We start from the raw sequence: 14576 nt of genomic DNA on the forward strand, positions 1-14576 counted from the left end.
CTTTCACTATATATTTAAAATTTTTGAAACCATAAAAATTTACAGGACAGTTTCAGAAGTATTACGAGCAAAATCCTTTTCCCTGAAGCACTGAGAGTGGGCTGCTGACCTGAGGCCCCATCCCCGTGGGCTTTGTGCGTTTTCCCCATGGACAGTGATGCTGTCGGATGTGGGTGCAGAGTGGCCAGGACATCCCACTGGTCCATGAGCACCGTCCAGTCCGTGGGTCTCACTGAGGTCCTCAGCTCAGCCAGCGCTACCCCTTATACCAGAGCAATCCACACACTTCATCCACTTGTTGATTACACAGATTTTGAAGACAAATTTTTGTTGGAAGATTTGGGGGCAGTCCATCACTATAGATGGAAGATTCTTTTTCGGTGACTGTTTTATTGGGGTAGGATATGTGTAACATGCATGCAAGCTGAGTCTCTCGGTCGTGTCTGACTCTGCGACGCCATGGACTGTGGCCCACCAGGCTCCTCTGTTCATGGGATTCTCCAGGCAAGAATACTAGAGTGGGTAGCCATGCCCTTCTCCAGGGGATCTTCCCAACCCAGGGATCAAACCCATGTTTCTTATATCTCCTGCATTGGCAGGTGGGTTCTTTACCACTAGCACCATCTGGGAAGCCCGTGTATAGCATAAAGTTTTCCATTTTCATCATCTTGGGGCATGTGAGTCAGTGGCATTAAGTACATTCATAGTGTGGTGCAACCATCAGCAGCATCCACAGAACCCTTTCATCTCCCCAAGCTGGAAATATGTCTCCATTAAACACTGACTCTCCACCCCTCCCCCAGCCCGAGCAATGAAAATTCCGCTTCCAGTCTCTGAGTTGGATGACCCCAGGGACCTCGTGTAAGTGGAATGACAGTTCCTGTCCTTCTGTGATGGGCTCATTTCATGAACCTGATGTCCTCAAGGTCCATCCCTGTTGTAACTTGCGTCAGCACGTCCCTCCTTTTAAGGCTGAGTGATATTCCGTTGTGCAGTTGGACCACATGTTCCTTATCTATCTGTTGTAACTGCTGGGTTGCTCCTCTTCAGCTATTGTGAGCCATGCTGCTGTGAACACACGTATACAAGTATCTGAGTCCCTGCTTTCAGTTTTTTGGGGTAAAAGCCTAAAGAGTGGAATTTCTGGGTCTTATGGTAACTCTGTTTAACTTCTTGAGGATCTGCCAAATATTTTCCCAAGGTTCAGTTTTAAAATATACGAAAGGACTTCCACTTCTAACTATGATGGAGTATCAGAAACTAGGTTAAACCTCTACCTTGAAAAACTAGGAGACTGTATGAAACATATAGAACAACTTTTGGACAACGGGCAGTGCAGGACCCTGGGCCCTGGTGGGAACGGAACTAGCGAGGTGAGCCCTGTGATGCCCCGGCTTCCTGGAGGCACGGCCTCCACCTGGGAGGGAGGAAGAGGCACTCCTGCAGGGGAGACGGAGGTCAGAGCTCGGAGTCCGGGGCTCCTGGATGGGGCAGACGAGTTCTAGAAAGATGTGACCTACAAAGAAAAGGAGCTCCAGAAGTGAGCGTCAGGGTCCCCCTGAGTTCCTGCTAAATACAAGGAAACTCCACAGGCTTGGACAGGAAACCGCCTGGAGGTAGAACTGCAGGCTTCTCGGGGCGTTCCCGAGGCTGGGAGGCTCGGGAGCTGCAGCCGCAACCAAGCAACCTCGTTTCTCACTCGGAGGATGGAGTAAGTCCCCAGAAGGCTCGGAGGTGGAGTGACCCCGAGTAAGGGCTCCTCCAGGGCCAGGCCAGCAGAGCTGACGCACAGACTTCAAGGGCTCACAAGTCACTGAGCCTCCAACCATTGCAAAGCCCTGTGTTCTTCAAAGGAAGACAGTAAAATCTAGACTCAGAAACAAAATTTTCTTAACGTTCAGCATTCAACCAAAAATTAGGAGTGTCACGAAGCGGGAAATAACCTAAAACCAAGGGGAAAATCCATCAAGAGAAACAGACTGAGGAATTATCAAGACGGGTCTGAGCTCGGAAGGGAGGTAAAGTAGCCACTGTGACTGTCAAGTATGTTAAGAAAAACATGAGTCGAGTGAGGAGAGATAAGGAAATATATGTATTTTTTTAAGAGCCAAATGCAACCTTTAGAGATGAAAAATCAAGTATCTGAAATGAAATCTCACTGTCGGCACTGAGAACAGATTAGACACTGTGGGAGAAAAGCTAGTAAACTTATGCATATTGTACTAGAAATAATCCAAAATGAAACGCAGGAAGAAAAAGACTTCAGGGAAAAAACTGAGTGTGATTTGATTAACCTGTGAGACAAAATCAAACACTCTAACATGTGTATAATCAGAGTCTTGGGGAAAAAGGGGAGAGAGGGCACAGGAAAAGAATTAAATAAAAGCCCCAAATTTCCCAAATTACTGAAAATAAATGCTAAAGAGAAAACTTTAAAAGTAGAATTATGTAGAGGGGAACAAAAACAAGAAAGCTTTATTATCAGAAACTAGGTGAGGCAAGAAGACCTTGTGGCAGCGTCCTTAAATCGCAGGAAGAAACCTAGACCTCGGGTTCTGTGCCCGTGGAAGCCATCTCGGAAATGGAGGCGAGTTAAAGACTTTCCAGATAGGCGAAGGCTGGGAGGGTTTGTCACCAGCAAACATTTAGATGGAAGGAAAACGGAAGAATGAAGAACAGGAGAAATTGCCAAAATGTGGGAAAATATAAGTTTTTTCCCTCATTTTAAAATTTCTTTGAAAAGTAATTGACTGTTGAAAGTACAAATAACAGCAATACATTTGTGGTTTCTAATACATATATAAATAAATTGTACAATAGCAGTAGCTCTGAGAGTGGGGACAGGATGGAAGCATTGCATCATTACATTGTTGTAAGATTCTGACACCAGATGGGAATTGGCATGAAATTATTTGAAGACAGACTGCAATTAGTTAAAGTATGTGCTGCACACTCTGGAGAAACTACTAAAACAAAACAAAATGAAAAATAGCCAGAAGCCAATACTGGAGTCAAAATTCAGCCCTGAGATGTGTTCATCTGAGAGGAGCGGGGAGAGGGAGTGAGGACAAATAGCAGATGGGGCTGATGGAAAACAAATACTAACTATACTGACGATTACCTCCACTGTAAATGCCCTAAATACTCTCATCGAAAGAGCGATAAAGTTTGACTTGATAAGAAAAGCAATATGCTACTGACACGAGACACATTTTTTATATAAACACATAGAGAGTTTAAAAATAAAAAGACAAAAAAAATAAAACTTCAAATACTACCCATAAGGAAACTGGAGTGGCTGTATTTATACGGGATGAAATAGACTTCATTTACTTAGAAGGAATAAAGAGTCCTTTTGTATTTTAAAGGGGTTGATTCTTCATAATGACATAACAATTGTAAATGTATATACCGAGTTATAGATACTTCAGAATACTGACAGAATTGATATGAAAAAAAGATAAACTTTATGTTTGTGAGCTTCAGCACTCCTTTCTTTGTAACTGCAGTACAAGTAGACAGAAGGTCTTTGCAGACACAGAAGTGCACTTACTTGACCTAACTGGCATTTCTAGAGCTACCACCCGACACACTTCTCAGTAACTCACAGGTCAAAAAAAGAAATTGCCAGGGAAATTAGTAGATATTTTGAATTAAATGAAAATGAAAACAGCATACCAAAATTTGTGGGATACTGCCAAAGCAGTGCTTAGAGAGAAACGTGTGGCTGTGAACACCAATGTTAAAACGCAAGAAAGAGCCCAAACCAGTTATCCAAGCTTCCATCTTAAGAAGCTTGACAAAGAAAAGCAGATTAAACCCAGCACAAACAGAAAGAAGGAAACGACAAAGATGAAATAGAGAGAGGTGAAGTAGAAAACAGGAAAATAATGGAGAAAATCATACAACCGAAACGTGGATAAACCTCTATCCAGGAAAAAAAGAAATGACAGAAATTATACGTAGTAGAAATAAAAGAGTTATCATCTCTACAAGTCCTCCAGACGTTGATGGAATGGTAAGGAAATACTATGAACAAATTTTTGCCTGTGACTTTTTCAAATTAGAGGAAATGGGCAAATTGCATGAAAGATACAAATTGCCAAACCTGATTCAAAAAAATCTATATTGTAAAGTAATTAGCCCCCAACTAAAATAAATAAATTTATTAAAAAAAAATCTATAAATTTTAGTAGTTCTATATGTATGTAAAAAACTGAATTTTTAATGTTTAGGGAAGAAAACACTCCCTTCCTTCCTAACACTCACTTCGAAGAGAGAACACTTCCTAACTCATTTGATGAGGCCAAGATTACCCTGATGCTAAAAATAAAAACCTTACATGAAAAGAAAGATACTGACTAGTATTTCCAGTGAGCATAGAAACAAACAATAGTAACAAAATATTAGCAAATTGAAGTTATCCATATATAAAAAGTTGGTACACCACGGTGGAGTGGGGTTTATTCTAGGAATGCAAGGTTGGTTTAACATTTGAAAATTAATGTAATTCAACATATTAAGAAAACAAAGAAGCCATTTTTTTTTCAATAGAGGCAGAAAAGACATTTGATAAAATTTAATAACTATTATTTTTAAAAATTAATTTCAACACACTAAAAATTAAAGGAAATTTCCTCAAGCTGATAAATGATCTTTGAGAAAAACCAACAGTTAGCCTCATAGTCAATGTGGAGACACTGGATGCTTTTCTTCTAAAAGTGTGGCTCAGGGCAAGGCCGTCTGCTTTTGTCAAACCATTGCAACGTCATCCTGGATCTTAGCCACAAGAAAAAGAAGAAAAAGAAATGAAAGGAAGATGTGTATCTATCTTATTCAGAGATAGCTTGATGGAGTACAGAGGAAACATAAGTAATCTACCCAAAAATCCAGGAAAACTGACAAGTGAATTTAGCACCATCACAGGAAGCGAGGTCTATACGCAGAAGCCGATTGTATGTCTGTGTACTGCTAGTCAACAACCGGAAATTGAATTTTTTTTTTTTAAAGCATAATACCATTTAGAGTAGAAACAGAAAAATGAAATAGAGATGGACTTAATAAAGTACATGAAAGATTTGCACACTGAAATCTCAGAGACATCGATGGGAGAAATCAGAAAAGCCCTAAGTAAGTGGGGAGATACACCGTGTGCGTGGACTGCAGGGCCTGAGGAGACGCGGTTCTCTTCGGATCAGTCTGGATTCAGTACGGTTCTCCTGCTTCAGGGACGGTGTCTTGTGTTCAGCCTTCTGTCCCTGGTCCCCTGGGCTAACACCTTTTTAAAGATACCTAGCACAGACCTGCGCACACTGAGACTTCTGTAGAGAGGAAATGCCTTAGAAAAGCGTCCGTGTCCAGTTCATCTGGAGAATATTGAATATTACAACCCCTCTTGGAGAATCACCAGTAAAGAGTCTGAGTGACGTGGTTTAACCCAGCGCTTCTCAAGCTGACCCTGTATTGGAATCCTGCCCGAACAGCAGAGCCGCGTGGACTGCCAGCTGGGAGTGCATCTGTCCTTCGGAGCCCAGCCGCGGCCCCCTCGCGGCCGCAGCCCCGCCGTGTCCTGCGTCCCCATCGCCAGTGGCGGCAGGAAAACCCGGCGTAGTCTCACTAGAACCCACGGCAGATCTCAGGAGGGACCTTCACGTCACCCCAGATGACGGACTAAGCCGCCAGCCAAGGCTTCAGTGGTATTCAACATCTCCTGAGTGTCGCGGACGGTTTTAGCGAAACCAAAATGTTTTCCCGAATCTCCCATGAAGAGGGCGGATGTGAGGTGCCGATGGCCCGAGACACCGGGGCATCGCCCTGCGCCCCCAGCCGAGCCTCCTGCCCGGCGGGCACCTGCGCCCCCCAAGCCCGCATGGCCGGGCGCGTGGGAACGGAATGCCGGCGATGCGCACTCTCACAGCACGGCGGAGACACAGAATTCCTTCTCAGGGCCAGATAATGAAATCACGATGGCCTTCTGAGCGCTGTCTGCAAGTCGTGTTCTATCGTTTGTTTTCTTTCCAATTTCCTTCCCTGGATCATCTCTGGGCCCCATGAGCAGCATTCCGATCTCAGCGGGAGGAGGACGGACAGTCAGGACCGCTCCGGGCCGGCCCCGCTGCAGCTGGCCTTCTGACGGGCCGGCCGGGCCTCCTTGGGAACGGCTTCTGCGCAGTCAGACGCCAGGCGGCGGCTGGCAAAGGAAACAGCGAGCCAGAGCGGAGCCTGGAGGGCCCCTCCCCCGCTGCCGCCGGCTGCCTCTCCCAGGACTCAGCCGTGGCGTCTCGGCTCGCCGTGGCCGTGGCGTCGGGGGAGAGGTTCCACGCGCGGCCCGGGCCTGGCCCCGCTCCACCACCCCCACCCCGGGCAGGCAGTTAGCACTGGGCCTCCCCGACAGCAGGGCGAGGGCCCGCCTCCCAGGGCTGGGGCGCGGGTGAAACCCGTCAGCGGGCGGGACGCGCCACACGGGCCTGAGCGTCGCGCGTTCTGCGTGTTTGCTGTTGGTGAGGAAACGAGGTTGTCTACAGTGACTACTAGGGACACGCAAAGCATGAAACCAGTCCGATCGGGCAACTGATGCTCTGTCTGGGGACTCTGAAAAGTCGAGTCACACCAACGCCTCACACTCAGTGCCCAGGAGGAGCCTACGGACTTGCCCAGCATAGAGGCCTGCAGGGGAGGGAGAGGACAGGCCCTTGGCTCCGGTCCCCGGGGCTGTGGCTGTGATGAGAAGGCCCCTCCTCTCTGGGAGTAACTCACCTCTTGTCAGAGTTAGGACGCCTATTGTCTGTCTCCCGTGAAGCACAGGTCCTCAAATGCTAACTGCTGTGAAGCCCTTGGGGATCTAGTTACAATGCAGATTTGGAATCAGTAGGTCTGGGTGGGGCCTGAGAGTCTCACAGGACCCCTGCGATGCCAGATGCAGGGGCTGCTGGCCCCTGGACCCCACTCTGAGCAGCAAAGCCTGGGAGATCACAGAACCTCAGGTCCAAGGTGAACCCGACAGTCACCGCTTCAAAGCCAGCCCTTGCCCCTTCTGACCTTGATCTTAGGTCACCTGTGACTACCCTCCCTGGTGGGCCGGGCATTCTCTGCTCTAAGCCGAACCTGCTTTGGGTCCTTTCTGAACCTTGCACCCTGCCCCGCACAGTGGCAGACAGTTGGTAAATAAATCAACATTTTCATGAGTCGGTAATGGAAAACGAATTTTTGGAAGTTGAGAGTTTGATTGTGTGTCTGTTTGTATGTGTGACATACAGAGTGGGAATGAGGGCAGATTGCTGTAAAATGAAAAAAACCTAGACTCTCTAGGTTTTCCCATGAGAACTGTTGTCCAGTGAGTACCTGCAGCCGGTTCGGTTCCTTTTCTCCTCTTTCTTTCTGCCCTGACACCTCCAGGGATCGCTTAAATGCTAGTTGAATTGAATAGACATTGGACCGAGTTTATTATCTGATAAACTGAGATAAAAGAAATTCCCTGAACACCCCGTTCCTGCCTTCAGTGACTTTGGATTGCTCTTGGGGAGACATAGAGTTCTGAACAGATGGAGGCATTCCTACCTGGTTTTTTTTTTTTCCAAGGTAGGAAAGAGATTGACCAAGAACTGATGGGGGTCCCAAGGTGCAAGAGCCAGGGTGTCCAGAACCCTGGTCTCTAAAGTGAGATGAGAGCCAGGCTTTGATGGAAGTCTCCTGGGAGGCCAGGAAACATGTCGGTCACCTCTGAATTGATGGGGACTCAGTTCCACAGTTGTGTAGGAGTCAAGTTCTTGCAGCGACTTAGTTTATATACCTCAAAAATTTTTAATGGCAATCTGTCAAAAACAGCCTTGGAAATTGGAGAAAGTCCAGGAGCTCATCTTTTGGGAAACACTTCACATGCTTTCCTGTAATACTTTGCCTTTAAAATATTTGGTTCTTGGATCCCAAGAGAAGGTGAAGGTTTGTAAACCCAAGACCAGCATCCTCGTTTGTAGTGGACTTTAGGTGATTGTGCTTCCAGACTGTAGCAAGAGGAGCAAAAATTCCATCCATAGAATCACCTTCTATGTCAAAAATTCCATAGAATCATCTTCTATGTCATTATTTTTTAATTCACCTGCATTTTCTTCCTTAGCTACCAGACTTATATATTTGTTTTGCATGAAAACATTGTGCAGGAGACTAATTACATTCATTAGAGGAGATAAGGAATTGGAAGGCAAATGTGTTGGCGTTTTCATTTTAAATACAATGCTGGGAGCTGGAACATAAGTGAAAAAAAAAAGCAAGAGGACATAAAAGAATATGCAGGCAAGTGAGTCACCTGGATTATCTCCATGCCCTCTGCTTCATTTTTAAAGAAGATAGTGCACGTTTCAAGAAAATTATCCATATTCTTTTATAATTTGCAAATTGTATCATGGATCCCTTGTGTCAGGATTGAGTTTTTAAATATCCTTTTAATTCAGAATCCATGTTGCTTTAAATAAACCTCCAAGGTTCTTATTAGAGTGAATAGTATAGAAAAGTAAATACCCTTCACTCTACAGTGGAGGCAATTTCACGTCTTTTTTTCTAAAAATAAGTACACTTTTTGTTTATATTTTCTTATGGAATAAAGTATGACGTTTTATTGACATTATCTTAAACTCCAAAAGTTGTGAGGGTTGAAATATATGAATTCTCGTTTCTCACAACGTGTGAAGTATTCATGCTAATAAAACCAAGCCATACGCATAATCCAGGTAGGAGCAGTCCTCCTTGTGTGTCTGTGTGTGAGTGTGTGTATGTGTATCTGTGTATCTATGTGAATGTGTGAGAGTGTGTATATGTGTGTGTCTATATATGTTTCTATGTGCCTGTTTGTGCGGAGAAGGCAATGGCAACCCACTCCAGTACTCTTGCCTGGAAAATCCCAGGGATGGAGGAGCCTAGTGGGCTGCAGTCCTTGGGGTCACAAAGAGTCGGACACGACTGAGTGACTTCACTTTCACTTTTCACTTTCATGCATTGGTGAAGGCAAAGGCAACCCACTCCAGTGTTCTTGCCTGGAGAATCCCAGGGACGGCGGAGCCTGGTGGGCTGCAGTCTATGGGGTCGCACAGAGTCGGACTTGACTGACGTGACTTAGCAGCAGCAGCAGCCTGTTTGTGTATGTGTGTATCTGTGTGTCTGAGTGTGTGAATGTGTATCTGTGTGTCTTTGTGTGTATATGTGTATCTAAGTGAATGTGTGAGAGTGTGTATATGTATGTGTCTGTGTGTGAGTGTGTATATATGTATCTATGTCCCTGTTTGTGTATATGTGTATCTATGTGTCTGTGAGTGTCTGTGTGTATATATGTGTCTGTACAAGTGTGCATGGGTGTGTGTGCATGTGTATGCATGTGTGAGAGTGTGTATGTGGCTGTGTGTGTACCCGTGTGTATGCATGTGTGTGAGTGTGTGTGTGCCTGTGTGTGTACCTGTGTGTATGCATGTGTGAGTGGTGTGTATGCATGTGTGAGAGTGTGTGTGCCTGTGTGTGTACACGTGTGTATGCATGTGTGGGAGTGTGTGCCTGTGTGTGTGCACGTGTGTATGCATGTGTGAGAGTGTGTGCCTGTGTGTACACGTGTGTATGCATGTGAATGTGTGTACACATGTGTATGCATGTGTGAGAGAGCGTGTGCCTGTGTGTGTGCACGTGTGTATGCATGCGTGAGACTGTGTGTGCCTGTGTGTGTACATGTCTGTATGCATGTGTGAGTGTGTGTGTACACATGTGTATGCATGTGTGAGAGTATGTGTGCACCTGTGTGTATGCACATGTGCATTTGGAGGAGGCTGTGTTCTCAGGGTTGTCATCAGTGTTAGGTTTTGCTTCTCGCTTCCTCGTCACCTTATTACTTATTAGGTAATAAGTAATGTGAAAAGGAAGCGCTTTTCTCTTGCACTCAAAGTGATGCATAAACTAAACAGGCCAATACTTGTCTTGACTAATTTTCTGTCATTAATCTTGTTAAATTTTGAGAAGAGAGTTGTAGGAATAGCCTGCAACCATGTGAAAACCACCGTCTGCTGCTGGGGTGGGGGGCAGTGTTTCGTCAATGAAAATATTTATCATAGTTTGCGGTATCATATCCATATTTTCAGTCAAAACAACAAGGGCAAACCTTATTATACATTTAAAAAGAAACTCATTTCTAAATGCCTCCTGGCTGAGATAACAAGCATTTTGTGTTAGAGCACATTCTTCCCCTAATTAGGGATTGTTTCGTGGGGCGGGGGATGGGGGCAGGGGGAGGTGGGGTGTGGGTTGGTGTGTGAGGCTCTGGCCCCTGGGCTTGGAGGATGCAGAGGGGACTGTAGCGAGGTGGGGTCGGGGGGCCCAGGAGGGAGCCCGTGTCCGTGGCCGTGTCCGGGTGTCTGCTGTGAGGCCCTCCTGTTGTACATGCTGAGCCTTGACTGTGTCCAGTTGCTCTGGGGAAAACCCCGCCCTTCCAGGCTGCTGCGTCTGATGAGCAGTTTCCCCAGCTGTGCATTAGGGCTCCACTCGCGGGGAGTCGGGGGAAGGGATGTACGGGGTCTGCCTGCTTTCTCTGGAAGGTTCCGCACGTTTGCTCACGTTTGGGCTGCACTTGTCCCCTCTCCTCCTCTCAGCAGCCCCGCCCGGAGCGCCAGCTCCCCGCCGTGGCCTGCGGCCGCCCTCTCTAACATCGCACCGTCTAGGCAAGTCAGGTGAACTCTCCAACACTGAGCAGTAGAAGTAGCGTCACTCGGCATCTTCCGTGAAGCTGGGAGAGAGGTGGGCGTGGGTCGGGCCCCTTGAGAACTTGGAAGAGACAGTCTGAGCAGACCCGAGCCTCCTTCCGAAGTGTCCGCGTGGAGACGGGACCCCCCTTACCAGCCTCCGCTCGGCTCTGAGACGGAGTCTCCCCACTCGAGAAAGCTAAGCCCTCACTTTATATTTATGTGAATTCTGAGATACTTAGAGTTTTAACCCATAAAAAAAATAAAATGTAACAGCTAAAGCGATATGAGCTTCAACTGAAGTGGCAGGTGTTTTAATGAGCAGTGTGCGCAGGTCTGGGCTGTCTGCCTTGGAGGCTGGGGCAGCCCTCGCTAACGCTCACGGAGGGCCGATGCAACCCTCTGGATAGAGGTCAGTTACATCCTTTACCTAAGGATCCGTCGGATCTCAGAGTGACTGCTGCCCCTGTAAGCTACCTCATGAATGTGGGGTTTGAACCGACGCAGAGCGGGTGCCCCATCCACGTGCTCCCTGAACATGGTCTTCTTCCTTTTCACTCTCAGAGCCAGACTCACCCAAGACAACCAAGACAGTTGCTTGCCCTTGAGAAGCGCAGGCTTTAATGAAGAGATAATGAGAAGCCATTATTTATAAATCTATTCAAACAGATGTTGGTATTGTGCAAGCCTATCCTATCCTCAGTTCTGAAGTGACAACCCCATGACCCAGATTGGAGGAAGGTGAAGTCACAGCGGGAGATGAGGCTGGGAGCTCAGAGGAGGAGGGGCCCCCACGTGGGTGGAAAGGCCTGAGAACAGGCGCGGAGGCAGCTCAGTAGCCCAGCAGTGGCCAGGACCAGCCTGGCCGCCCCGGGCGCAGCAAGAGACCTAGGCTCAGCGCCCGCTCTGCCTCCCTCTCCCCCCGCATCCTCGGGGTCTCGGCTCGGAGATCCCCCCGGGGCCCGGCCCCGCCATGGCTGTTCCTGCCAGGTGCCCGCCTGGTCCCCTGACCCTGCCACCCTTATGCTGCCCGGCGTGGCCGCCAGGCTAGAGGCCCCTGGAGGACAGGGACCTGGGCCCTCAGCCCCGGCTCAGTGCCCGGCCCACGGGGCCCGTGGCGAGGTCTGGGGGGGTGGGGGGCGGTGAGATGAGCGAGCTCGGCTGGGAGCAGAGGAGCCGGTGGCGACGGCCGCGGCCCTGGGCTCAGGGCTCTCCCTCGCCCTCCCCAACACCGCCCGCCTGCCTGTCGGGCCACCGCCCAGGTGCTTCCTCCTGTGGGGCTGGAGAAGCCCCAGCCACAGTCTCTGTGGGCAGACAGAACGTCTCAGCTGAGCTCGATACAAATGATGCGGGTAGATAAGAGTCGTGCGAAGACGGCGCAGGTGCCCGAGGCGCACGTCAGGGCCTCCGTGGGTCTGAGTGTCCCTCTGCTCTCAGCACACGCTGAGGTGGCCGTCCCTGGTCTCGCTCTCGTTTCATCTCTTGAGCCACCTCATTAGGCCTCATTAGGCTGGACCACGAGGGCTCTGTCCACAGAATTAATCACCCCTGTCGGGGGTCCTGCAGATAGAGCTGACAGAGGACAGTCTGAAAGGAGAGCTTCTCTGTTTAATAGTTTCCATTGAGACTCTTGAGAGTCTCATGGACGCAAGGAGATCCGACGAGTCCATCCTAAAGGAAATCAGTCCTGAATATTCGTTGGAAGGACTGATGCTGAAGCTGAAACTCCAATACTCTGACTACCTGATACAAAGAACTGACTCACTGGAAAAGACCTTGATGCTGAGCAAGATTGAAGGTGGGAGGAGAAGGGGACGACAGAGTATGAGATGGTTGGATGGCATCGCCAACTCAGTGGATATGAGTTTGAGTAAACTCCGGGAGTTGGTGATGGACAGGGAGGCCTGGCGTACTACAGTCCATAGGGTCCCAGACACGACTGAGTGACTGAACTGAACTGAGTGATGCTGGTGATGAAGGATGCAGAGGAGATGCTGACAACGCCCCCCCACCCCCAGGATGCAGCGTCCCCGTCGGAGGATGCGGTTGGCTCTCCCTGGCTGCCGGCAGTGGAGGGAGGGGAGGGAGGTGAAGCTGCTGGCCCTCCTCTCCCGTCCCCCAGTGGCCTCATCTCCCCACTCGCCCCCAGATGCCGCCCCCCATGCAGGCCGCAGACCGTGTGCCTGGGTGCTGTGCCCGCCCAGGTGTGGGAGCACTGGGAGTGAATCCCACGGCAGCCTTCTTCCAGAATCCGGGCACGAGGGTTAAATTTTAGCCCTTGAGTTGTAGGTGGTTATCGGTTCTCACAGCGCAGCAGCTGGAGCTGCGGTCAGTGGCAGTGACCCTGGTGGAGGGTGGAAGGGGAGACTCTGCGAGGGGCCTGGGAGCCCCCCGCGCTCCCTGAAGCCCCTCCCCGGCGCTGCCCTTCGGGGTGATGGCTGGTCCGGGGTCCCCTTCCCCTGCTCCTCCAGCGGCCGCCCCACCCCGCCCACGTCTGGGATGGACCCTCCTCCGGGCCTGGGGCTCCAGCTGGCTCCTCCGTGTGCACAGACCACCGTCTCTGCCTCCTCTGCCTTCAGCTCCTTCCCCACGGCATCGTGGCCGTCCCAGTCCTCCCACCGAAGGAGGCCCTCCTTCCGGTGCCAGCTCGCAGAGGGTGCAGGGGTCAGCTCTCCTCGCCCCGGCGTCCCCGCCCGTCCCGCCCTCCGCTCCGTCCCGCCGCTGGCTCACCTCGCCAGCCTGGGCCGTCTGGGGCCTGCCTCCGCGCTGCCTGCCGTGTCTGCCCCCTCTTGCTGGGAGCCCGCCCGCTGCTTCTCTGGCGTTCACCTCCATGTGGCTCGTGCCGTGCTCTGCTCTCCAGTCCGCGGTGTCCCCTGCGGCTTCTCTCCTGGCCTGTTGCTCAGGACGAGGCTCCGTCCCGTGCACCCTGCAGCCTCCCGCCCTCCGCCGCCCATCTCTCAGAGCCGTGACAGACACACGTCGCAGCGTCAGGACGGGCCCCGTGTGCCCTGCAGGGGCCACAGACCTCTTCCGTCAGTACCGTGGCGCTGGCTCATCGTGACCGACGGCCACATTTTTTTCTGCGTTTGCTCTGTTTTCTGTGCATCCATCACTCGCCTGCCCCAGTCAGCCCTGACGGTGCCCAGCCCTGGGCTCTCCCCGGGCGTATCGCCTGGAGCAGCCCCTCTGCCACTTTCTCACCTGATCCCGCCTGGACAGGAGGACGCTTGGCAGCCCCTATTTTCCGACATCTTTTTACAACCTTGTGGTTTGGTTTCCTGAAAACGGTGCATCTGAAAACACGTCTCTTCCGTCCTCAGCATGAACAAGGTGGCCGATGTTCATTTCTTGGTTGGAAGCAGCCTTCCTCCTGGGCTTGGAAGCACTGCTCCCAGGGACCCAGGGGCCGCCCTGCCCCGTCCCCGAGCCCACCTCCATCCCGTGCTCTGAAACTCTGTGGCGTGGCCGCCAGTCCCGCCTGGCGTCTGGGTGCTCGGTGGGGCCCTTTCTGTCTGGAAACATCTGTTCTGCTCTGATCCGTTTTCTTCATTCATTTGAAGACAATTATTTCCTTCACTCTTTCTGGAAATCCCATTATACTGACCTCTTGAGGCCATCTTCTGATTTTCTTATCTTCTTTTTTTCATATCTACATCTTTTTGCTCTACTTTCTGAGGAATTAGCTCAATTTTGTCTTCAAAATCTTCTCTTGAATTCGTCTGAATTTTTTCCAATTACTACATCTTTTGTTTTCAAATTATCCTTTTTTTCATATAGTGTCTTATTTTTGTTCTCTTGGTATCTCTTCACTGTGAAGATCTTAACGGTGGGACTGTGAACTTTTTTGTTCGTATTGTTCTGTTTTTA

The 14576-nt window shown here is 49.6% G+C and overlaps 1 protein-coding gene across 6 annotated transcripts in view; it reads left to right on the plus strand.

Annotated features, from left to right (window-relative positions):
- Positions 1-14576, plus strand: part of GMDS (GDP-mannose 4,6-dehydratase) — a 415668-nt gene that overhangs the window by 345300 nt on the left and 55792 nt on the right. The window lies entirely within an intron of this gene.

Source organism: Giraffa tippelskirchi, chromosome 8 (assembly GCF_054371585.1).
Source record: "Giraffa tippelskirchi isolate mGirTip1 chromosome 8, T2T-mGirTip1v1.2.pri, whole genome shotgun sequence".
Classification (NCBI taxonomy): domain Eukaryota; kingdom Metazoa; phylum Chordata; class Mammalia; order Artiodactyla; family Giraffidae; genus Giraffa; species Giraffa tippelskirchi.